Source organism: Tursiops truncatus, chromosome 18 (assembly GCF_011762595.2).
Source record: "Tursiops truncatus isolate mTurTru1 chromosome 18, mTurTru1.mat.Y, whole genome shotgun sequence".
NCBI lineage: Eukaryota > Metazoa > Chordata > Mammalia > Artiodactyla > Delphinidae > Tursiops > Tursiops truncatus.
In genome coordinates, this window is record NC_047051.1 from 3206153 (window position 1) to 3230841 (window position 24689).

Below are 24689 nucleotides of genomic sequence, written 5' to 3' on the forward strand. Positions count from 1 at the left end.
GGGCCGGGGGGGGGGGTCCGAACGCAGCCTCCTCACAGGCTGCCCGGCTTCTGGGGCACAGCTGGCCCCCGCCGGCCTCAGGGACCCCCCGCGCACCTTGACGCAGGAGAGCAACGCCAGGCGAGGGCAGTGGAGCCAGCACCGGGGGTGACGGGAAGGGGGCTTTCTCGGGGCAAATCCAGGAGGGCAGCATTAACAGTTGCCGGGAAACCAAGTTCAGGCAGAGAAGACACAGGATCAGAGCCAGCTTCGGAATCTCCTCCCCACAGTCCCCGTCCCGCGCAACTTACTAGAGGCAAACAAGAAACGCACAACTGATGGATCCCGCGAGGGGACAGAGCAGCGAGTTACAAGACCAGTGAAATCCAAGCCTTCCTGCTGAGAATAAACCAGAAATGTTGCCTTTGCTGAAACTGTAAGAAAAGGGAATCTAAGGAAGTCTGAGCACTTGCCAAGTTTTTAGATGCAGATTTGCAAGTTGAACTTGCAAATCTGTGTTTTCAGATCATTAGGAGTTGTGAATCAGCTTCCACATTTATGAGTTTCCACCTCCGATCCCTGCTCCCACCTGGGCCTTGCTTCCGCCAGGAAGGTCGGTGAGGGGCACTGAAGAAGCCCGGGCGAGCGCGAGTGAGTAGCTGATGGAGAGCTGGCCAGCGGTCCAGTGACAGCGGGCGCAAAGGCAGAATTTAAACAATTGAGAGACTGTTTTCAGAGCCCTGGTGACATCACACACCGTGAACTTTTTATTCATCCTCTGCCCAGGACAGAGAAAGAAAGGGTCAGTAATTACAGAGGAGGCTGATGAGGGAGTGATCCGGGTTTTACACCAGGACCTGCCCTCTCCTTGTTTGTGATGGTGTAAACAATAACCTTTTTCATTGTCTCTGATAAAGGGTGCATGAGAACTGGCAGGGTGATAAGAAAATCGCCCCTATTTCCCTGCAGACGTCACTGGGCTGCCTGTCTGGGCCGTTACCTGAGACAAGGAGGATTCTCTGTCTGTGCACTCACGTTTGCGGCCAAGGTTACAATGACGGGCCGTGGGTGAAATGCACAGATCGGAAAGACCTGCCCGGCTTCTCAGTGTTATGCTCTCTGATTATAATTGGGACTTCCTAGGTCCCAGGGAGCCATGAATTAGATCAGAGGTCGGCAAACTCTGGCCTAGGGGCCAAATGCAGCCACTGCCTGCTTTTGTAAATAGAGCTGAGCTTGGACATAGCCACACCTACTGTTTACCCAAGTCTGTCTTCTCTGGCTGCGTTCCTGCAACAGTGGTAGATTGAGTAGCTGCCACTGAGACCATATGACCTGCAAAAAGCCTAAAATATTCACCGTTTACAGGAAAAGTTTGCTGACCTCTTGCTTGTTTCCCAGCAGAAAGGAGGTGCCCGGCTCAGCACATGTCCTGCTTCCCTGGAACTAAGCACATGTTTGCGTGAGACAGGACAGAAGCAGGAGGTAAACCAAGGCTTCTTCTCTTCCAAACGTAGACGCCCCCCCCCTTGGAATTTCAAAGGTGACCAGACGACAGGAATTCCCACATAAACACACAGCAGAGAAAACAACGCCCACTGGCACAATCAAGGAAGGAATTGCTTCTAGAGTTGAGGGTCTGAAGGATGGGCTGCCTGTGAGACCCTTCCTGACCACCTGATAGCAGATGTTGGGTTTAAAATGCCCCAATGACCAATCTGTTGAGGATCTAGCTTAGTTGTTATTAACCTTTTTATGGGGAAAAGAGAGGGTCATTCTTCTGAAAAAGTGACATATACGTAGCCATTCACAATTTTACTTATAATTTCTGGGGGCACTTGTACCCCCAGAAGCTAATCCACGAGAATAAGAAACACTGATCAAATTTTTTTTTGCTAGTTGTGAGGAAAACAAATTTTTTAAAAAAGGGACTTCCCTGGCGGTCCAGTGGTTAAGACTCTGCACTTCCAATGCAGGGGGCACGGGTTCGATCCCTGGTCGGGGAACTAAGATCCCACATGACGCTCCGCCAGAAAAAAAAAAAAAATTTTTTTTAAAGCACTAGTCAAAGAATCTGTTTCCAATTAGCTTAATTAGCAAGCTCTTACTTGGCAATTAATTTAAAATTAACAGCATCTACTAAGTGCCAAATAAGTGGTACAGACAACAACATTATTGGAATTGGGAGAAGAAAGATTATAGTTGTTAAGCAAGGTGAGGAGGCCTCACAGAAATAACGTGATTTGTCTGAGATCTGAAAGAACAGCTAGGTTTCAGGCAAGCAGAAAGGGGCAGGGAGGATTGGACTACAAATGTCTTCAAGGTTCAGAGAGTTCTGAGTCTTGGGTTCTTATGTGTGGGCCCCTAGCAGAGAAGCACCTAAAACACACCTAAAAGGCAGTCACCTTAAAAGTCACCAGAATTTGAGGCTTCAGAGATCTTTACAAACTGTCCCCACGTCTCACACCTTGACTATCAGCGCTACTGTGACTTGTGTTTGGGCCAACAGCATATCTTGGGCAGAGGAGGCTTCATGGGTGTCTGGCTTGATACTCTGCTGTCACTTTCTTTAAATTTTTCTTTTTTTTTGGCCGTGCCACTCGGCTTGCGGGATCTTAGTTCCCTGACCAGGGATGGAACCCGTGCCTCCTGCAGTGGAAGCTCAGAGTCCTAACCACTGGACCTCCAGGGAAGTCCCTACTTTCTTAAAATTTTCACTTTGCAATGGGCCCCGCAAATTATCTTTTTCTGTTTCTCCTTATTCTTCAACTAAGACAACATATTGTGACAGATTCAGGTTTAATGCAAAAGCAGATTTGAGGATCCAGCTGTCTTCTGTTAAGAGGGACATTAAAGACATTTGCAAAGTTCAAAACAGTGACACTCTCCTTATTCCTTTTTTTTCTGTCTTGAAAAAATATACTTAATTCTCATAAAAATATGTTATTTATGTGGGATGATTACTATGCTTTTTAAATAAATTAATAAGCATTTTGAAAGCGTCTCAATTTTATTTTTGTTTAGTATTGTCAATATTAGTAATCTAGCCCATTATAAACAAAAACTCTTCGAAATCCTCAGTTTTTAAGAGCAAAAGGGAGTCCTGAGACCAGCAGGTTTGAGAACCCCTGGCTCGTATGAACGAGATACACTCAGGAACTGCATCCCATTAGTCTTGTTTCTCTGGCATGTGTTTGCTCATGTCTGCTTCTTATTTCTTCTAAGTTAGGCTGTGTGTCCAGGAATTCCTGCCCCTAAGGTTCCCACCACTCCGTTCCAAGTCTCCATGGCCAAAGCTAAACCAGGTGGCTTAAGAATATCGCATAGGGAAAGAGCACTTGAATTGATGGAGAAGTGACCAGCATCCCAAACCACTTTATCAGGACCTGTTAGAATTCACTGGCTCGTAACCAACAATGAGAACCATAGTCTCTAAAGTAAGCATTGAGCATGAAATGACTGAATCCATTTCATGGAGAATTTGGTCTCCCTTGTTATGCGTGATCCAGAGAAGAAAGGATAGTAACTTTTTTTTTTTCCATTAAACTCTGCTACTTGGCAGTAACTTTATTAAGAGGAGCAGACTAGTAGTTTTTGTAAAGAAGGTTCCCCTGGGTCTGAATTGAGATTATTACAGTGCTTGATTTCTCACTGTTTGATTTCTCACTCTTGAGTTCCCTTCTTGCCCAAGACCACAAATCCAAGAATTTCCCAGCATCATTCCAGGAGTCTAAACAGTCTTTTAAACAGCTGCTGAGCGTTGATGGTCTCATGATTCCTTAAAGGAATTTGTCTGTGGGTGGGGGAAGCCACCGCCCACGACTCTTAGCTACATGTTGAAGGCTGGCTGCGGGGATGAAAGCAATAGGATGGAATTCTCAGAATCTTGGTGTCAATGAACAGCCTTCTCTTCCATAAATAAGGACTCGCTACAGCAAACCTAAAGCCTCCATCCTTCTGTTTAGGGAAAAGCCCCATTCTTGATAAATGAGGACAGCGAACGGGTGGTTCCCATAACTGCAGTTACCCAGGCCTCCTGATCTCACTTTATCACGTCTCTCCTGTCACTCACCTCCCAAGGCTGTCATGCGGTCCAACCATAGGACTCACCTGCCGAAACAGGTGGATGGCAAGGCAGCCGGGGCAAAGGTGATTTTCCCCAGCAACACACCAAGCAATACCCTAAGTGGAGCTGCCCCTCACTTGGTATGAGACCTGGGGATGCTGGACAGCCCCTCAGCAGCTGGAGCCAGGGACCCAGAGCCTCGGCAGCCCCTGAAACTGAGGCAAAATCAGCTGCTTTGTGTCCATTTTCTACTAAGCCCTCCTTCATGTTAGGTCAAGTACAAAGTCAGTTTACCAGCCTGAGCGGGAACCAGGAGGTTAGCAGAACATTGGGGCTGGGGAAGGCGCCAGAGAGTCTTGGGCACGCAGGTCCCATTAGCATTCTCACTAGTGGAAAAGAGTTTCCCTCTGATTCCCAAGGGTCTGGCCCTCGATAACCCTGGTGCCCTTCTGGCCCCATCAAAAAACAAGTACGGGGCTTCCCTGGTGGCGCAGTGGTTGAGAGTCCGCCTGCCGATGCAGGGGGTGCGGGTTCGTGCCCCTGTCCAGGAAGATCCCACATGCTGCGGAGTGGCTGGGCCCGTGAGCCATGGCCGCTGAGCCTGCGCGTCCGGAGGCTGTGCTCCGCGACGAGAGAGGCCACAACAGTGAGAGGCCCGCGTACCACAAAAAAAAAAAACCAAGTACGAAGCAGCACCTTTCCACATGCCTCTCAACTCAACTGTTATTGACTTTCATTTTTATTCGATTTTGGAAACTCTATTTTCTGAGCAGCTTTTGCTCGATGTGGTGGGTTCACACACGGTGCAGAGGCTGGGTGAGGGGTCCTGCTCCCAGGTGACCAGTCAAACCCCGCACATCCCGGGTGCATCCATCCCTTACCTAACTCCGGGGGAACTGCTGTGGGCCCCCAAGAGTTAAAGGCCTTAACAAAGTTAAATTGGTGCCTCATTTAGCTAAATGAAAAATGTGAATTTCTTCCTTCTCTCCATTAAAAGTATTTTATGAAGTGCACCTTTCTAACCACCCAAATTGAGCCAAAACACTCCCTGGCCAGAACTATATCAAAAGCCCAGTGTTCCCAGTTTTGGTGACCCAGAAGACAAAGACCAAGCCTCAGACCTACTGACTCAACTGACCTGTAAGGACAAGAACCAGCGAGAACTCCAGCGACCCTCCAGGGCAGGGCCACCCGATGGACCGAGTGCATTCAGGTTTCCTCCTATTTGGGGCAAACTGAGCTGTCAAGTGTCAAGTTATTTTGAAGTTATTCTGCTCATGAACTAGACGTTCCCATGTTCCCCAAAACTCTAATGTCTTACTTGTAACCCAAAGCCTCCGTGTTTTCCATCACTACAGGAATACGCCAGCAGGCTTTCCTGTGTCGGCCACCCTGCGAACAAACACGTAAGGAAACCCAGGATGTCTGTCGTCGCTCCTGGGGACGCTCTGGCAGAAGCAAAAGGGGACTAACTCAGGAGGTGTCTCCCCCCTTCCTGCCGGTGCCACGTGAGTCATTGCTGAGAAGCAACGCCCTGTGCACTCAGCACACAAAGACCACGACGGGTGAAGGATTACCTAAAAGCGGAGGAGGGGGGCCCAGAGAAGCAGCTTGCCTACAGAGAAGCTTGTACACACAGTGCTGAGAACACCCTGGAGACCCGGGCACACGGTTTCCCAGGCCTGGAATTAACTGAAGCCGCACACAGACATAAGAGAATTTTCTAGAGTTGACTGAGGGAGAGAGCGGATCCGAGATGCTCAGCTCCCCAGGGGCAGGTCACCATCTTACTCTCTTTCGCACCCACAGTGCGTGGCGTGGTGATCCCACAGGCGCTCAGTGTACACGCCTCACTATCCCCGTCTGCGGCGGGAATCTCCGCTGTTACGAATGTTAACTTTTGTCAGATGTTCCACAGCCTGAAGGTCATGTCATTTTCTTAGGTCACTGAATTTTCCTTTTTCTGATTCCAAGTTCACCAAGCTGGTCGCCGACCTGTTTCCCCCACTGCCTTGCCACCTGGAAAGGCCCTGGAGAGTGGACGGGAGGATTCTGGTCACTGAAAAAAGACCACCCCCCAGGGTAAGTTAATACCCTTGAATTGGAATTCTGGTCTCTGAGGTCTGTCCACATGAATCAGTTCACTAGAGGCAGATTAGCTCCAGGTAAACTGACACGGTCAAGTTTCCGAACCAGTAAAGCCGAGGACGAGATCTTGGTCTGTGCTAAACCCCTCAGGCGACCCTCGAAGCAGAGGGGAGGTCCTGCCTAAACCACAGGCCAGGCCCGGCCCTAGCACGAAGGCCAGCCACGGGAGGGCTTTGCCCACAGGCAGCGGGTCGACCGAGGCGTAAATAAATCAAGAAATCATAACTAAGTAAACAAACATAAGCTTTAACACTTTGGGCTACTTTGAATAGTAAAAGGGATTGAGAAATGGAAGAGAATGCAGCCAACTGGGGGAAAATGCAGGCTTTGGAGAGCAGAAGAGCTAGGGTTGAATTGGGGGTGTTGCTTTGTGGATTTGAGCAAATTATTGAACGTTTCCAAATCTCGAGTTTCTCTGTGAAATTGACATAAAAATACCGTCTATTTCCTTAGGTTGTGAGGCTTGAAAGAGGTAATCTACATTATACCTTCCATTGCTGGCAACAGAATGGACAAGAGATCCTAAAAAGCCTCCTGATACAGAACAGATAAGAATGCGAGAGTCAGCGTTTTTTAAATCGTCTTTTAAAATGTATACAGAGTGAAGTAAGTCAGAAAGAGAAAGACAAATACCGTATGCTAACACATATATATGGAATTTAAGAAAAAAAATGTCATGAAGAACCTAGGGGTAAGACAGGAATAAAGACACAGACCTACTAGAGAATGGACTTGAGGACACGGGGAGGGGGAAGGGTGAGCTGTGACAAAGCGAGAGTGGCATGGACATATATACACTACCAAACGTAAGGTAGATAGCTAGTGGGAAGCAGCCGCATAGCACAGGGAGATCAGCTCGGTGCTTTGTGACCGCCTGGAGGGGTGGGATAGGGAGAGTGGGAGGGAGGGAGACGCAAGAGGGAGGGGATATGGGAACATATGTATATGTATAACTGATTCACTTTGTTATAAAGCAGAAACGAACACACCATTGTAAAGCAATTATACTCCAATAAAGATGTAAAAATAAATAAATAAAATAAAATAAAATAAAATGTATGGATGAGTAGCAAGAGCATAAAGCATTCCTGAGGAATCAGGAATGAAGCTGTAAGACAGACCAAAGGAAGTGAGAGATTACTGACCATTCTTCTAACTGGGAGGCATCTTCCAGCCCCTGAGGGCTGAGAGCTTTAATCTCAATGGAAACCTGGGTGGTGGGTGGTTAGGTGGGGGGACAACCAGAGAGACCAAGAACGGCAAGACACACAAAAGGCTCTGCCCTTAGAGAAATGGTAATGGGGAAACATAAACACCCTACAAGCAGCAGACAAGGAAAGTGGTCTGTCGTGGTCTGGCTTTCAGTGGAAGGAAAACAATCTCCAGTCGGGTTGTCGGACGTAGCAAATAAAAACACAGGGTGCTGGGGGTTTCTAGGGCAGTGAAACTATTTCATATGATACTATCATGGCGGATACAGAGTATTACACGTTTGCCAAAATGCATAAGATGTGCAACGCCAAGAATAAACCCTACTGTAAACGATGGACTTTGGGTGACAACGATGTGTCAACGTAAGGTCATTAATCGTCATAAACGCACCGTCTGCTGGGGTATGCTGATGCTGGGGGGAGCTGTGTGTATCTCTGAGGAGGCAGGGAATGAGAGAGCCCTATACTTAGCATTCAATTTTGCTGCGAACCCAAAGCTGCTCTAAAAATAAAGTCTATATACGTGAAGAAATGCGAGGTGCCCGGTTAAATTTCCATTTCATATAAACAACATACGTTTCCTAAAAAAGTATTCATTGTTTATTGGAAAATCCAATTTAACTGAGCATCAGTATTTTCTATGGCAACCCTACTTCCTGAGAATCCATGGCTCTTAGTCAGCCCTAACACATATCTGGGTCTCGAATTCACATTCTCTGCCAAAACACTGTAGGCCAAACGTTTACATTAAATAGATCAAAATGTTAATGTTCCTACAGTCCTGGTAAAAGAAAAAAAAATTCTTCCTCTAAAAATGCATCTTTCCCCCAGGACTCAAAGAATTCCCACAAATAGATTTACAACAAACATACCAGGAAACAAAAGAGCCACAGAAAAAAATAAATAACGAACCAGACTCACCAGGACTTTAGATGTTAGAACTGTCAGATATAAAAAATAAAATGTTTACATGTTTAAAGAAATAAAAGAGGAAACTGAAACCATTAGCAAGGAGAGTTTTAAAAATGACCAGGAACATGAACAAACAAACCTCTGAAATAAAGAAATATAATTATTGAGATGAAAAATTCAAAGAAACTGTTAAATCGCAGATCATACATGATTGAATAAAAAATCAATGATCTAGAAGCCACAGTGCGACACAGAGAAACAGACAGAAAAATATGGAGGAAAGGTAAACATACTGAAACTTCAATGAGAACCGACAAACATTTAATTGAAATTCCATAAAGAAATAGTAAAATGAATAAAGGACAGGAAATTAGAATTTTCCAAAATTGACAGTGGGTATCAATCCTCAGAATTAAAAAGCGTAAAGAATACTAAGCAAGATCACTTAAAAACAAAACAAAACCCACTCCTAGACATATTACTAAAACACTGAAGGATGCCAAAGAAAAGATTTAAAAGCAGTCAAAGAAAAAAAGGGATAGTACCTTGGATCTAATTAGACTCTCAGCTGACTTCACCACGGCAACCATGCAAGTCAGAAGAATATGATCCGTAAACTATGGATACTAGGAGAAACATAACCGTCAATCTAGGATTCCGCACTCAGCAAAACTATCTCTCAAGAATGATGGCAAAATATAGACATTTTCAGATACACAGACACATTCAGATACATTGGGAGCAGTATATAAACAAGAAACTCTCTCTAAAAGGCTTTTGGAAGAATTTACTACAGGAGGAAAGAAAATGAGCCAATTTACAAAAGGGAATGATGAGCAAAGAAAGTGCTAGTCTACCTTGTGGGAATAAAACCAAAACAAAACAAACCAACGCTTACAAAACGATGTATTACACCACAGATCAGGTCTCACAAATTTTGAAAAACTGGTATCAAATAGACCATGTTTTCTGACCACAATATAATTAATAGATCAATTTTTAAAATAACTAAAAAACACTTCTTATATGTTTGGAAATTATAAAAACATCTAAATAATTCATGGATCAAAGAAAAAATATAATAAGAATTAAAACAAAAATCCTTTTCTTTCCCAAAGTTTATGGTGGAAGTCAAAAGTTGATGCTTTGAAAATATTATAAAATTAATAAACCTCTAGGAAGATTAACCAAAAAAAAAGACAAAACCAAAAATATCAGGAATGAAGTGATATGACAGTAACATAACACAGATCTAAAAGATAAGACTAACCTATAATCATTTTTTGACCTACATATTCGAAAACACAAACAAAATGCACACATTCCTAGAAAAAATAGTAGAAAATTGACTTACAAAGAAACAATACCCATAAGAATTAAAGAAAGTAAATCATTTGTTTTAAATCTTCCTATAGAAGAAACAGTAGTTTTGTAACCAATTTCTATACAAAGTTTTATAACCAATCTTACCAAACAGTAAAGGATCAGATAATTCTATCTCACCCAAACTCGATCAGAGAACAGAAAAAGAATCAATAACTAATACTGAAAGCAGACCTGGGAGATGGGAGAGAAACTCTACCTCCCTGCCCACATCAGAAACAAATAATAGTTCACATGCCCAGAATGTGAAGGGCACACAACAAACTTCCGGAAGAGTATATATAGGAGACCCCGACTTTGGGATAGGAAAGGACTTCTTAACTCACAAGAAGCGTTGATCATAAAAGGAAAAAGACTGAATACATTAAGAACTTCTGTTCCTCAAGATACTGTATAAACAGCTGAAATGTCAAGCCACTCATTGGGGAGAAGATATTTGGGACTTACATAATGGACAAAGAATTAGTATCCAAAATATATGAATAACAAGCAAGCCAGTATTTTTAAAAAGGGACAAGATATATGATCACGTATTTTCTTAAAAAGAAATGTGAATGGCTAATAATTATAAAAAAAATATGCTCAACTTCCTTAGAAGTCACAAAAAGGAAACTTCAAATCATAATGAGATACCATTTTTTATCCACCAAACTGCAGAAATTTGAAAACCAAGAATACTGAATTTCAGTTGTATCTACTACTGGTTTTAAGTATGAATTAGTACAAACACTTTGGGAAAGAGTTTAGGATTATTTTTTATAGCTGAACATCAACTCCAGTATAATCCAGTAACTCCTAAATGGGTGCCCTAAAAAACTCGTACACGGATTCTGGGAGACACGAACAGAATGTCCACAGAAGCGTGTCCATGATAGTTAAGACTGGAAATAAATCTTCATCCATAGGAGAAAAAAGATGCATATAAGCACTTTCTGGGATTAAGTACAATGAGATACTTTAGTGAAAATGTATACACAGTCTGGTTACTAAAAAGCAATGAGAAGGAGGATGTCCCTTTGCTCTGAAGAGCAGCCTTTGCAAAGGACCCAAGCATGTTTGAACCACCGCTATGTGTGTTTTACAAACAATAATGGAAGTTATTGTACTGTTCCTTTTATATAAGAACCTACACTATACATTTTTGCTTGAGTTTAATTCCAGGGAAGCTTCTGGTTCTGCATGTGATCACCAAATGAAAAAACATACTGGCCACAGATTTTTAAAGCTACTTCAAGTACCCTAAGGAGTCGCCATTGTCTTAATAAAGATAAAGCACCTATCAATCATTTTTAAAAGAAGATTACTTTCAACTACTATTTTTTTTTTTTTTTTTTTTTTTTTTTTTTTTTGGGGTACGCAGGCCTCTCACTGTCGTGGCCTCTCCCGTTGCGGAGCACAGGCTGCGGACGCGCAGGCTCAGCGGCCATGGCTCACGGGCCCAGCTGCTCTGCGGCATGTGGGATCTTCCCGGACCGGGGCACGAACCCGCGTCCCCTGCATTGGCAGGCAGATTCTTAACCACTGCGCCACCAGGGAAGCCCCTCAACTACTTTTTTAGATTCTAAAAATGCTTCATCAGATTTATAATACTATAATTAAGAAATATGAAGATTTTCTAAGAACCTATGTGCTCAGTAGATGCTTGGTGAATAATGCCCTTGAACAGGGAATACTGGCATTTTATCTAGATCTAGCCCCGCTGACCTTTAAACACTACCGGCATGTTCTGTGGGTTTGAGACCCAACCCGATCAGAGGTGACAGGGGAAGCCACAGGTAGTAGAGGACATGCTTCCCACCCAGGGGTCTGCACCCACCAGCCAAGGATTCACCTGGCCACACTTCGACATTCACGAGCGAAAAGGGACAAACAAGCCCTCCGGCATCTATGGGCGATCCCAGTGCAGCCCCAGGGACCTTTTCTGCCTGGTATCCCTTTAATCACCTTTCTGCGACCTCTGCTTCAGGCAAACCAGATTCTTCAGGGTTCTCTACACTTACCTGGTTCTGTGCTTAGACTATTTCCCCATTCCATCTGTCACACCCCAGAAGCCCCTCTCTCCCGACTGTGGCCATTACTAAATGACACCTCGTCCACACTGCCTTTTCTGAGGCCATCTCTCTGTTCTGAAACCCCGTAGTACTTTGCTTCTTTTTTACGGTTCTTATAGATCACGTTCTACTTTGTAATGCAAATGTACACACACATAGACATACACATTGTAAACGTTTATCAAACATTCGAATTCTTTATGTACCTTTATAAAATAAAGTGCCTTGTAACTAAGGGCTCAAAAGTATTCACTGAGACCTACTAGAGAATGGACTTGAGGACACGGGGAGGGGGAAGGGTAAGCTGGGACGAAGTGAGAGAGTGGCATGGACAGATATACACTACCAAATGTAAAAGAGATAGCTAGTGGGAAGCAGCCGCATAGCACAGGGAGATCAGCTCGGTGGTTTATGACCACCTAGAGGGGTAGGTTAGGGAGGGTGGGTGGGAGGGAGGGAGGCGCAAGAGGGAAGAGATATGGGAACATATGCATATGTATAGCTGATTCACTTTGTTATAAAGCAGAAACTAACACACCATTGTAAAGCAATTATACTCCAATAAAGATGTTAAAAAAAGAAGTATTCACTGAATTTAACTGCAGTGTCTCTTAATTATATGCATAAATTTTTTTTTTTTTTTGCGGTACGCGGGCCTCTCGCTGTTGTGGCCTCTCCCGTTGCGGAGCACAGGCTCCGGACGCGCAGGCTCAGCGGCCATGGCTCACGGGCCCAGCCGCTCCGCGGCATGTGGCATCTTTCCGGATCGGGGCACGAACCCGCGTTCCCTGCATCGGCAGGCGGACTCCCAACCACTGCACCACCAGGGAAGCCCATATGCATAAATTTTGTTTTAATAGGAATTAAACACTATGCTACTGCTTACTACGTCACATTACATTTTATAGGCCGATTATCTGGCCTAGTTTACCTGTTTTTTTAAATGAAACAAACTTTTCATTTAAAATTCAACAGCTCCCTCTGGTGGCCTCTGAGGGAAACTGGGTTTGCTGGCCGCGAGAGGTTAACAGTCAAGCCAGAGTTTCAATTTGTTTTTCGAAGTTGAATTTGAAGTGATTCTCAATCAATTTCAGTTTTGAGGTTATCAAAAAACTTCACTTTTCAGATTACCACTGATGGTAAATTTTATTTGGCAGAAAGTGTCGTTTCTAGGCCGAGAATAAACACAAGCAGTTATTTGAAACTTAGGTCAGTGGTTTCCATCTCAAATGACTGTAAACCTACTTTAAAAAATATTCGTATAGGGGCTTCCGTCCCTGGTGGCGCAGTGGTTGAGAGTCCGCCTGCCGATGCAGGGGACATGGGTTCGAGCCCCGGTCCGGGAAGATCCCACATGCCGTGGAGCGGCTGGGCCCGTGAGCCATGGCCGCTGAGCCTGCGCGTCTGGAGCCTGTGCTCCGCAACGGGAGAGGTCACAACAGTGAGAGGCCCGCGTACCGCAAAGGTTAAAAAGCAAACTCTTTCAGAAAGTCACATATTCTTTTTCAGTGCGTGGGAGTGAATAAATCCGGGAATTCAGTGAGAATATATATAGCATTCTACTTGTGCTTTTTTCCTAATTTGGAACAATATCAATTGCAGATAACTTAAAAGTTCAAGCATGCTAACTGGACAAGCAAATGCTCAAGTTGGAAACGCAACAACTTAAAACAAGAAACTAAGTAACATTCTAAAACCTTCAACCCCAAGTACAGCTCCCGCTGAGGTCCAAGTCCCTCAAGTCACCAGTATCTGTGGTAGAGGCTTCATGCCAGCAGTTCTGGCTCCTGGTGGGTCTGCGTTCTGAGGCGGGCTTCCTAGTGGGGCAGCTGGAGTCCCTCTTGCACGGTGAGGGCAGAAGTTCAATAAAGGTAGAGAGTCTGAATCCCATGAACAAAGAGATCCAGCTGGCCAGAGGACTCCAAAGAAGGGCTTCAGGGAGAAACGGGTGGCCACCCTGACCCCCCCCCCCCCCCCGCCCCAGGCCTCGCGGGCTCCAGAGAGGACAGAAAAAAGGGAGGTAGCACAGGAATCTGCCATGATTGCCAATGCGGCCTCGTCTGGAAGACTAGAATCTATTTAATAGAAGCTGTTCTGTTCCCAGAATGTCCCTTTCCCCCTGGATTCCCATGGTTGCACAGAACCTCTGAACTGCCCGGGAGTCCAACAATTATTTCTAAACATCACACTTTTAGAAATATTTCTATAGCGTTTTCCCCTTACGGTTTTATTTTTAAATAAAATCTAACCTCAGAGAAGCATTTTCCTTCATGATATTTATCCCATTTGCGAAGGCTGCACAGAGGAAAAAAAGGAAACCCCACTGTCTGATACGTGTGATAACCGTTTAGCACATGACATTAAAAATGGTTTAAAATATACATAAAAATATGGCTGAATAATAGATTTCTTTAATGGTGAGTTTACTAAAACAGCACAAAACATCTAGAAATGATAACTAGTTTTACTAGTTATCAAACTTGTACTGATTATACTGTTACAAAAATACTATGTTTCTCTTTCATAAAAAAAGTCATAAACCTTCAGCCTCCCTCTTCTTCTCTAGAAACACACTGACTTTCCCTCAGTACCACCCAAGCTGTGACCATATGTCCTCTGAAGTCAGGGGGTGGATGGGGGCTAAGTACTCACCTTCATCCTAAATATTGAAAACATCCTTATAAAACAGACCGAGTCCATGTTTAAAAGTGTTTCATAATTTCTTTTCACCTGAGTGTACACCAAAGGCTTTTGAAGTAAGCTGTGATGATCCATTCATATAACATGCAAAACTTTGGAATCCAAATGCCATAATGTCATTTTTCCACACACACAAATAGCTAAAATTTCAAAAAGAATGCATTAAATCGGCAAAATATAGAAAAAAACTGCCTCTTTATTTCAGGTCAGCGGTAAACGGCAAATGAATGTCAACTTCAGGGAAGGTGGACGGTGCACCAAGTAACGATCCTGTTTGAACTTCAAACGAGCCCAGCAGGTCGCCAAGCTGATGAGCTGTAACTTAGTTGTCATCAGTGGCTATTAGCGGGTAGACCTCTTTGGGTTTCTGACGTATAAATGTGATCTCAAGGTAAATTTTCTAAACTTTGCATGGTTGAGCTCAGTTAAAGCTTTTCACACTCTGCCATCTACTTTACTTGGAGAATAAGGAATACGAAAGGATATTTCATTCAATACCTAAATGGCTTTCCTTAGATACCTTACTTGTTAGTCCTTAGTTACCCAATAGGTAAATCACAGTTATAAATAATGCTAAGATGAAAAACATGATCTTTTGCAACATTTCCACCCATCCATCAGAAAAGACATTTTGACCTTACAACCGTGAAGTTGTAAAACTTCAAAGAGGTCATCATTTGGAAATATTTTCTCGACAGAAAATATTTTCTGTGGAGAAAATATCGCTATTACCATAAAAACCCAGAAAGTGCCCAGAAAGGTAGATCTTCCAGAACTACACCAATCCCACAGAAACTATAACCAGAAAGAGAAGACAGCATGAGGATAAATACTGTGTGAATTACAGCTTTCCTTAACAATTAAAGCAATTACTTCCTCAGTCCCAGCTACACCACACAATCGTGCTTTTAAAGGAGACTATGAAATAACAGTAATAAACTTTGGCGGAAGACACACACGATTTTGTTACAAACGAAGAAACTACGGAAACAGGTAAACAGACTTCCAAATAGTCTGACCAAAATAACTGAGAAGAAGTATCGGTCAAGAGAACACCTGAGGGGAAATTAGTTAAATTTTTAATACTTTATATGACTGTCTTTTCAAACTTCTTTATCGTAAAAATTTCCAAATATACTCAAAAGTAGACTTCAAGGAACCTTTGTGAACTCCTCGCCCAGCTTCAACAACCATCTCCATTTTGTTACACCCGTTTCATTTATTTTTATTTTGCTGTATTTTTTAAAAAGTAAATCCAGTTTCTCATGCCATTTCACTGCTAAATCACTCAATATCCTCTCAAAAAGGACATTTTCTTACATAGTCACAATGCCATTAACACATTAACCAAAATTATTATTCTTTAGTTCACTCTTTTGTCCAGTGATTTATTTGCTGTAATACCCAAATTTACAAATAGATGTTGTGTGGTGGTGGGATGAACTGGGAGACTGGGATTGACTTATATACACTAATATGTATAAATAGATAACTAATAAGAACGTGCTGTAAAAAAAAATTAAATTAAATTTTTTAAAAAACCAAATAGATGTTGTTCCAGAAATTTGTTTATAAGTCCATTGTTTAGATTTCAGAAACCATTGCTCACATATGCATCTTTAACTTACATGTCACCAGAAATAGAACAATTTTCCAGCTAAAAAATAGTAGAAAGTAACACTTACTGCACAGAAATGTTTTATTTCTATGGCGTGACCTGGAATAAACATCTTTGTATGCATTGCTTTGTCCGTATTTAAAATGATTTCTATCCTAAGTGAAATTCAAGAATCATGACCATCCTGAGAATCTTACTTCATGCTGCCACACTTCTTTCTGACCAGCACTGCCCACGCCTTAATGTGTGTTGGAATTGCCTGGGTATCTTGTTAAAATGCAAATTCTGGTCCAGTACATCTGGGGAGGGGCTCCCGGGTGACACCTGGGCTGCCCGCTTATGGGTGATCCATGGACCCCTGGTATTGGTTGAACTGTGTCCTCCCCAAATTCACGTGTTGGCATGCATAGTAAATGGAACCTTATTTGGAAATAGGGTTGGTACAGATGTAATTAGTTAAGATGAGGTCATTGACTGGGCCCTAATCCAATCTAAATTATATCCTTATAAAAAGGTGGAATCTGACACAGACAAGCACGCACAGAGGAAGCCACTGAAGATGGGGGTTATACACCAGCAGAAGCCGGGAGACAGCCCAGAGCAGGTCCCTCCCGAGAGCCTGCGGAGGGAGCGGGGCCCTGAGGACACCTTGATCGTGGACTTCCAGCCTCCAGAGCTGTGAGGAAGGCAACCGAGTCTGCTGTCAGGCCCTCTGTCCCACACTCTTCCTGGCAGCCTGAGCAGACTCACGCACTGCCCTTCCCGTGGCCAGAAGTGGAAGGGTCTCACTCCAGTGCCGCAGTCAGGGTTAGGAAAATGGTCCCAAACAGACCCTGCAATCAGACAGGCCTACCTGCCGCTACCTGCCCTGAGCAACTTCATAAACTCCTCAAGCAGCCCGAGGTTTGATCCCCTCATTTGTAAGACGGCCACGACAATCTTCGGACCCATCTCATAGGGGGTTTGCGAGGATTAAATAAAAGCATGCACGTGACCTTCCTAACTCTGCCCGCTTTTGAGAGAGTAGTTTTCAGGGCAAAACGGTAGAGAAAAACTCAGCTTGCGGGGAAGCAGGGAGAAAGTGGGTATCGATTACGCTTTCAAAGCTTTTTTTTGGGAAAAGGAAAGTCAGAGAGAAATGAGACCTTGATGGATTCACAAGGTCAAGAAAAAAGTACTTTTTTAGGTTAAGTGGGACTGAAGATTGTTTGTAGCTATCTCGTCCCCATTTTCAGAATAGGTGGAACCCAGGACACGGTCCCCAAACTCTTTCCCAGGTGCCGGGCGAGGCGTGGCTGCCTGGGGGCTCCCCAGCCCAGAGCTGGGATGGCAGAGGGAGAAATGGAGTAGGGTGTGGACACGGTCAGCTTGAAGGAGTCAGGAAGAGGAGGGACAGCCAGGCAGATGGATGGGTTGCCGTGGAGACCAGGGAACCCACGTCCAGGTGAGAGAGGCCTGCTCCAGGAGTGGGAAGTGGGGCCCAAGGGAAAGGGCCCAGGAACTGCACAGCCTGAAAGGGGAGTGCGCGCTCCAGCCTCACACGGATCGCGCTGAGGCTTCTCCCGTTGGCAAAGGTTTGCCACGTAACCTTGGCCGGCCTCTGCCCCGGCTCTGGGTTCAGATGTGGGGTGGGCATCGGCAGACGGGGCACAGCAGAGGCTCGGAACGTTCCTGCACGGTTTGGACCTGCCGGCCTTCCCTCTGCCGTCCCGCTCAGAGCGCGTCCAGGAGGGGCAGCTGGAGGAGGGGGCACCTGCCCAGCTGCAGCCCCAGAGCTAGCTGGCTGCCAGCCTGGGGGTGAGCCCAGTCGGGCCCAGAAGAACCAGCCAGGCAAGCCCAGCTGAGGCCCAACCTGTAGGCACATGGGCTAAATGAATGCTACTGCTTTAGCCCCCGGACTTGGGCGGTTTGTTAGGTGGCGTTTTTGTGGGAACAGGAGATGTGCAGTGGCCACAGCTGCCCTGAGGCCTGCAGCCCCTCCTTGCTCGTGGGGCTGGGTTTTTAAATTTTTTTTTAACATTTGACTCTTTTTTCATCATTTTATTCATTTTGGGGGCCACACCACGCGGCATGAGGGATCTTAGTTCCCGGACCAGGGATTGAACCTGCATCCCCTGCAGTGGAAGTGCGGAGTCTTAACTGCTGGACCGCCAGGGAAGTCCCTCATGGGGCTGGTTTTGGAGACAGTAGGGCACAGCTCGTCCGAGCAGAGGCAGGTGAGCCCTGGGAGCCACGGAGATTGGAGGGCCACAACCTTGGTCACCTTGGCCAACTCGAAGGGTCCTGACCCACCTCCGATGGGCGGCCAGTAGGTGTAAACTCTGTACCCATCGCAGTGACACTGGGGCACGCCCTAACAGGGTCCCCCAGATACTGACCAGCAGGGGCCATCTGAGGCCGACATCCTCCTTCCCAGGGACAACCTTGGACAAGACAGATGAGAGCTTTGTCCTCGAGCTGCCCTGTGCCCCCAAGTCTAACAGTGTTTCATTTGGGAAGTGGAAGGAAGCTCCCTGCTCTGGAGGGTCCCGAGACCCCCCTGCTCGCGATGCAGGATGGAGGGTCTGGCCGTGATGCAAGGTGGAGGCAGCAGGTGACCGAATCCCGCAGCAGCCTTTCATCGTAGGTCAGCTACACCCTTGGCTTCTTGGCCACGTTTGCCGGTGCCTGGGCCCCTCACCCCCTGCTGGGCCCCGTGGTGACAGGCAACGGCCAGAGGCAACGCCCGCAGGACGCCCAAGGCCCCACCCTCCCCGTGAGTCCATCGCCAAGCTTTACTTACAGATGCGCGTGGGCGAGGCCAGGTCCTGTACCTGTGGGTCCCTGGAGAGCGACAGCGGGAGCCCAGGTGGGAAGGACGCCCTTGGGCTGAGGGCGCCCGGGAGGCTTTGTGAAGAAGACCTGAGAGGAGGGGCTTCGGGTGTGTAAGGATGGTGGGCGGGGGCCCAGGACGGAGTGGGCACACCTGCGGCCTCCAGGAGGAAGGCGCCTTCTGTGCCTCGCACAGCAAGAGCCTCCTCTCCCGTTCACGGGGAGCATCGCCCCTTCCCACTCAGAGTGTCGCCCACACCCTGCCTGGGAGCTGGTGACGCAGGGGAGACGGCGTGAGGAGCCGGGCTGGCGTCAGGTGGGCCCCTGGGGCCACCTCGCAGCCCCGTGAGTGAGCTGCTCGGGGTGAGATGGGACCATAGCCCCCCACGCCCCGGGGCTCCTGCCAGGAGTCGATGAGCTGGGCCGGGCAGGGGCTCAGGTCGGCAGCTCAGGGCCTCGGTGCTCGGGGCCCCACAGGGGCTGTGGTGATGCCTGTTATTATCAGGAGCCGACGCAGCTGCCACGAGGACGGGCCTGGCCTGGCGCTGGCCCCAGAGGGCCCCTACCCCCTCCGCTTGCTCCCTCTGGCCTTTCCCTCCTCCGTGTGTCACAGTAGGTGAAATTGGGAACAGGCTGGGACAATCCTGCCACGCCCTTATCTGAAACTGTTGCTCATTAAGACCATTTACAGATTTTTTTTTCTATCCCATTTTCAATCCAAGGAAGCCTGACATCGTAAGATGCTCAAGGATGCTAGGAAGGCCTGGATGTTTCCCTGCCAATCAATTGGTGAGTCTCCTAAGATTCAAGGGTGACAGCTCACAGAGACACGGGGGTGGGGAGACGAGGCTGATATGTAACTTACCTCCACGTAGCCTCTCAGATACACTTGACTACGTCCATCATCAGCCTCCCACTTAATAATAGAATCACGGGTAGTCACTCACAAATTGTTGTATTTTCCCTGCGTTTCAACTGAAGCCCCACAGAATGCTGCAGACCTACGGCCGTTCCCGTAGCCAACTGCTCTGAACAGGGCCCTACCTGTATTGGTTCCTTTTTATGGGTACTGTGTACACAGATGTGTGTTGTGTTTTTTCATACATTTTTGAACGTCTCTTCTATCCAGAAGTGAGTCTGAGCGTGGTGACGTCGTATTGGAACAGGTGATAATTATGCGAGAAATACTGAACTGTAGTTTAGAAGGTCAACTCGCAAGGTCGAGGGAGTGGAAGTCTTTACTAAGGAGGAAAAAAATGTCAGTTATGCCGCTGTGTGCAGAGCAAGGAATCCTCTCCTCCACCGACAAAAATGCCGAGGCTGTTCCTTCTTGCGTCCTGTATGAACTTTGATGGTTTGTTGACAAATCTGAAAGAATGTGCAGCCCTTGGGAAATGCCCTTCTAAACGCTGTGTCCTCAGAGCCTTTTCGTGACATTTAGCAGCTGTTCTTCTTCACAGTGACTATTTGAAAGACAGTTTCATGAACTCAAAGCTTTCTCGCCCCTGTGTCCCTGTCCTTTGCCCCGTCCCTGCTCCAAGACTGATCAAAACACACGAATTCGTTCCTTCACAGGCAAGAAAGCTATGTAGCTGTACCTCATCACCAACCATTCCATATTCCCCAAGCATCCTTAAACTTGTTTTCATTTTATAACTGCAAATACTCTCTCTCTCCTGCTTCAGTGTGAGTCCCTGCCCAGGACCCCGGCCCCCCTGCCAGGCACTCGGTGGGCATTCGGTTCGTTGGTCTAAGACACCAGGCAACTCTCACTCCATCCAAATGGATCCCTGACTCTTGCCTCCAAGCAGATGCATTTCTTTTAGGAACACGGTTTCATATGTCCATCCAGACTGGTTAAACATTACAAAAACGTAAGAATGAAAACAATTTTGAAATGTGAGCACCGCATACAGGCTGCCCAAGAGCAGAATTTCTTTACCATTAAATGCTGGTGTCTTCTTCCAGCGTTTAACTCCTTCCCTAGAGAGGCAGAAAGAGTAGAGCCCTCTTAAAATCCGGATGCTAAAATGTTACTTACTTTGAGGAAATCTTACAGCTTTTAAAATTGAAAGCAAGTCGGCAAAGATAATTTATAGGTTAGAAAAAGGTAGTAACATAAAAGGGAATGTGGACGCATTTTTCAAATGCATACCAATTAAGTCCTTGGGCTTATTCGAACACACAGTAGGTTGTAATAATAACAGAGACGCTAAAGGCAGGAGACGAGCTTTAAGTTTTCGCTGGGAATCGGGTGGCGGGAAGGGGCTTATAGTCCAATTGGGGATCTCCAGGTGGGTGGCGCCTTGCTATCTGAGGGCCCTGTTGTATTTTACTACTGGCTTTCTCTCCCTGTAGAATCTCTGGCAGTTCACCTTGGATAACGTGACTGAACGTAATTTGGGATGATAAATAGGATGGAAAGCGTATTTTCAGGCCTGTGTAATGGAGTCGTCTTGGAATTGATTAAATTGATGCAATGTTCTGGCCCGTTCCAAGTCTTCCTGGTAATACCTGTACTGCCTACTGCCAGTTCTGGGAGGAGACCTCAAGGAACATTCACGAAAGGGCAGGTCCCGTTGTCTTTACTTTTTTTAAATATTATTATTATTTTTTAAATTGAAGTATAGTTAATTTACAATGTTGCATTAGTGTCAAGTGTACAGCAAAGCGATTTAGTTATCCATATACATCCATCCGTATATATATATATATATATATATATATATATATATATATATATTCATTCTTTTTCAGATTCTTTTCCAATACCCGTCTTCTTTCGTGACTGTGCATCTTCTCCCGTGAGGGAAGCACCACAGTCCTGGATGGCCAATGAGTTAAGACAACAAAACCTTGAGAAGTGCACAGCCTGAAAACAGAGGAGCCATGGTACAGCTTCCATACTGCATGAACCTCACACAGACGGATGCCAGCCCAACCTATGCTGATCAACTCGGCAAGCAACAAGCAAGCATTACCTACCAGGTTAAACCCTTTGGAACACTGGTAGACAGGGTACCTGTTCAAAGTGTGCGTATAGGCTGCGGGTACATGGAGGCGCTATTTCACTAACTCTTCATTTCGTTATGGCCAAGGAGCAGTATTTTGTGTATCTGTTTTTTTGTTGTTTTTTTTTTTTGCGGTACGCGGGCCTCTCGCTGCTGTGGCCTCTCCCGTTGCGGAGCACAGGCTCCGGACGCGCAGGCTCAGCGGCCATGGCTCACGGGCCCAGCTGCTCCGCGGCACGTGGGATCTTCCCGGACCGGGGCACGAACCCGTGTCCCCTGCATCGGCAGGCGGACTCTCAACCACTGCGCCACCTGGGAAGCCCGAGGCTGCCTTTTTAAAGAAGGAACCAATGGCCTCGGGAACCTAGATCTGCACACACAGCCCTGGCCTGAGTTCACACGGAGAATCAACAGAAGAAATAACAGTGATTTTCTTTGTTTGCCCCCAGGGTCCGAAAAAGAAAAATATTTAACTGCACCGCTTCTGGGAATGTGAGAAGCAAATGTTCTGATAGGGGCTGACCTGTGACTTTAATGCTTTACCAATAACGCATGTAATTACCTACTGGGGAGACTGGGAGGTGTGGCTTCTTAAGGATGTGGCTGAGGAATAAGGGAAGCAGAGCAGCATGGCGGGGGGTACCGCATCAGAGAGCACAGCCCACATCTCCCTGTGGGACGGCCTCCTGGTGCCCTGAGATACCGGCTCCCTCCCTGGAGAAGCCAGACTAGACGAGGCAGTCTTCTTTCAAAGAGGCTCTCAAAGGGAAATGAAGAACTTCACTGGCCTCCTGGTAGTCAGGCTGGTCCAACAGGGAGGGGTTGAGGGACCCGAAAGTCCAGTGCAACTCCCATTTCTGTCCACATCTCAAGCCACTTAGGACTATCGTGTTTGCCCAAGTCCCAGGTGTTGTCTTACAAAACCGTCGCCAGCATCCCTGCTTCACCCAGCCAAATGCCTGAACTCTCTCTTGTCTCTGGAATACAGATCAGCAGACATTATCTGCCTCCGGAATTCATGTGCTGATGCGCCAGTCTTGCTTACGACTGTGAATAGCTCCAGAAGAGACTTTTCTTTTTCTTTCTTTTCTTTCCGTTTTTTCTTTACCCCGTGATTGCAAGCCTAACTCCCGTCATTCAATTTATCTTCACTCAAAAAATAAATAAATTTCACCCACAAATAAACAAAATTTTGAAAGCCTTTTGCACCACGGCCCTGGCGCGAGGATGAGCTATTGAAGGGATGTATGGGTGAGTCCCTCACATGAATCTTAACCCTCTTCTGGTACTGCTACCTCTTGCGTCAGAGGAAGAGAATTCTAACGCTGCTTCTCTGAAGCTCACGCCTCAACCGCGCTCCTGAGCCTGTCTCTGCCATTGTCCTCTCCTGCCCCTGGCTCCTGGCTCAGCCCCCCTCTCCATCCCTGGTCCCACCATCGCTCAGGCGAGGTCAGGGTCCACGCGGATGCCTCCTGGTCTCTTGGCCCCCTCGACTCCCCAGCTCCCACGATCTTTCCCTGGGTCCCCCCATCCTCCCCAGGCACACGCGGGGTCTTGTCCTCCCAACATTCACGCCCGAGTCTGGAGAGTACGCATCCCGCAGCCTCTTCAGGCATCCCCACTGCTACCCCCAGAGGAGCTCAGGCACCAACTCCTTTACTTTCTCCAAACCATCAGTCCTCTGCTTTCTTATGCAGACAAACTGCTGTTTGAACAGCATCCGTACCCCGGCCTGCACACACACCCCCAACTCCCCACATGCTCTCCTGGACCAGCTCAGCTCCCTGCTTTATCTGCTGCAGGGCTCTCCCTCCCAGGGTGCAGCCCAGCAGCTCAGAAAAGGTGACTCAGGATCCCCCGGCCTGCTGGTGGTCCTGCCCCATTTCTCGGGTCAACTCCTTCTCCCACTTGCTTTGCGGACCACTTCATCCTTGCTGCACTTTCCTCAAACTTCCAACCACTCCGCCCCCAACTTCCCCCTGCTCAGCAGACCTCAGCCCCTAATCCTCAGAGAAAACAGATGTCATCAGACAGAAACCCCATCAAATCCCCTCACCATCCCTATAACTATTTATACCTTCCCCAGCATCCCACTGTGGGGAGGGAGGGGCCCGCCCTCCATCCCCACAATAACCCTACACTAGTATTTCTCTCTTTGTTCTTGTGTGTTTGACTACTTCCTTGAAATGTGAACCTTTCCATCTTAACAGAATAAAATCCCCCCATTTTGAAAGGGCTCTGCCCCCTCTGAACCCCATGTGTGTCTCTAGCTTCCGCCTCCCCCCTCCACTGAACACAAACCTGCCCCTACGTCTCCCCCGACTCCGTCCTCGGCTGGCTTCCTCCATCACCCCCAAAACAGCTCGGGCAAAGGGCGCTGTGAAACCCAATCGTCATATCTTAGTCCCTGAGTTACTTCCAAACAGTTGCCCTTTCTGCTGTTTCTAAAATATGTGGAAGGGCAAAGTACCTAGAATGGCTAAAACAACCTTGAAAAGAAAAAGATGGAGGGCCCACAGTACCTGAGATTTTGAGACTTAGAAAGTTACAGTTATCAAGACAGTCTGGTATTGATGGAAAGATGGAAAATTGATCATGGAACAAAATAGAGAGTCTAGAAATAGACCCATGCCTATATGGTCAATTGATTTTCAACAAAAACGCAAAAGCAACTCAGTGGGAAAAGTATAGCTTTTTCAAGAAATGGTCCTGAAACAAATGGTCCAGGACATATTTTTTTTTAAACCCTTGATTCATATCTCACACTACATACAAAAATTAATTCAGATTGGATCACTG

The 24689-nt window shown here is 46.4% G+C and overlaps 1 protein-coding gene and 1 long non-coding RNA gene across 2 annotated transcripts in view; one reads left to right on the forward strand and one right to left on the reverse strand.

Moving 5' to 3' along the window:
* The window catches only part of SPATA13 (spermatogenesis associated 13), a 257965-nt gene that overhangs the window by 214977 nt on the left and 18299 nt on the right, over window positions 1–24689 (reverse strand). The gene's annotated exons all lie outside the window — the stretch shown is intronic.
* LOC109550263 (uncharacterized) lies at window positions 16632–24127 on the forward strand. Its single transcript, XR_002176712.3, has 3 exons — window positions 16632–20753; window positions 21238–21452; window positions 21637–24127. It is a non-coding gene; the product is annotated as an uncharacterized lncRNA (long non-coding RNA).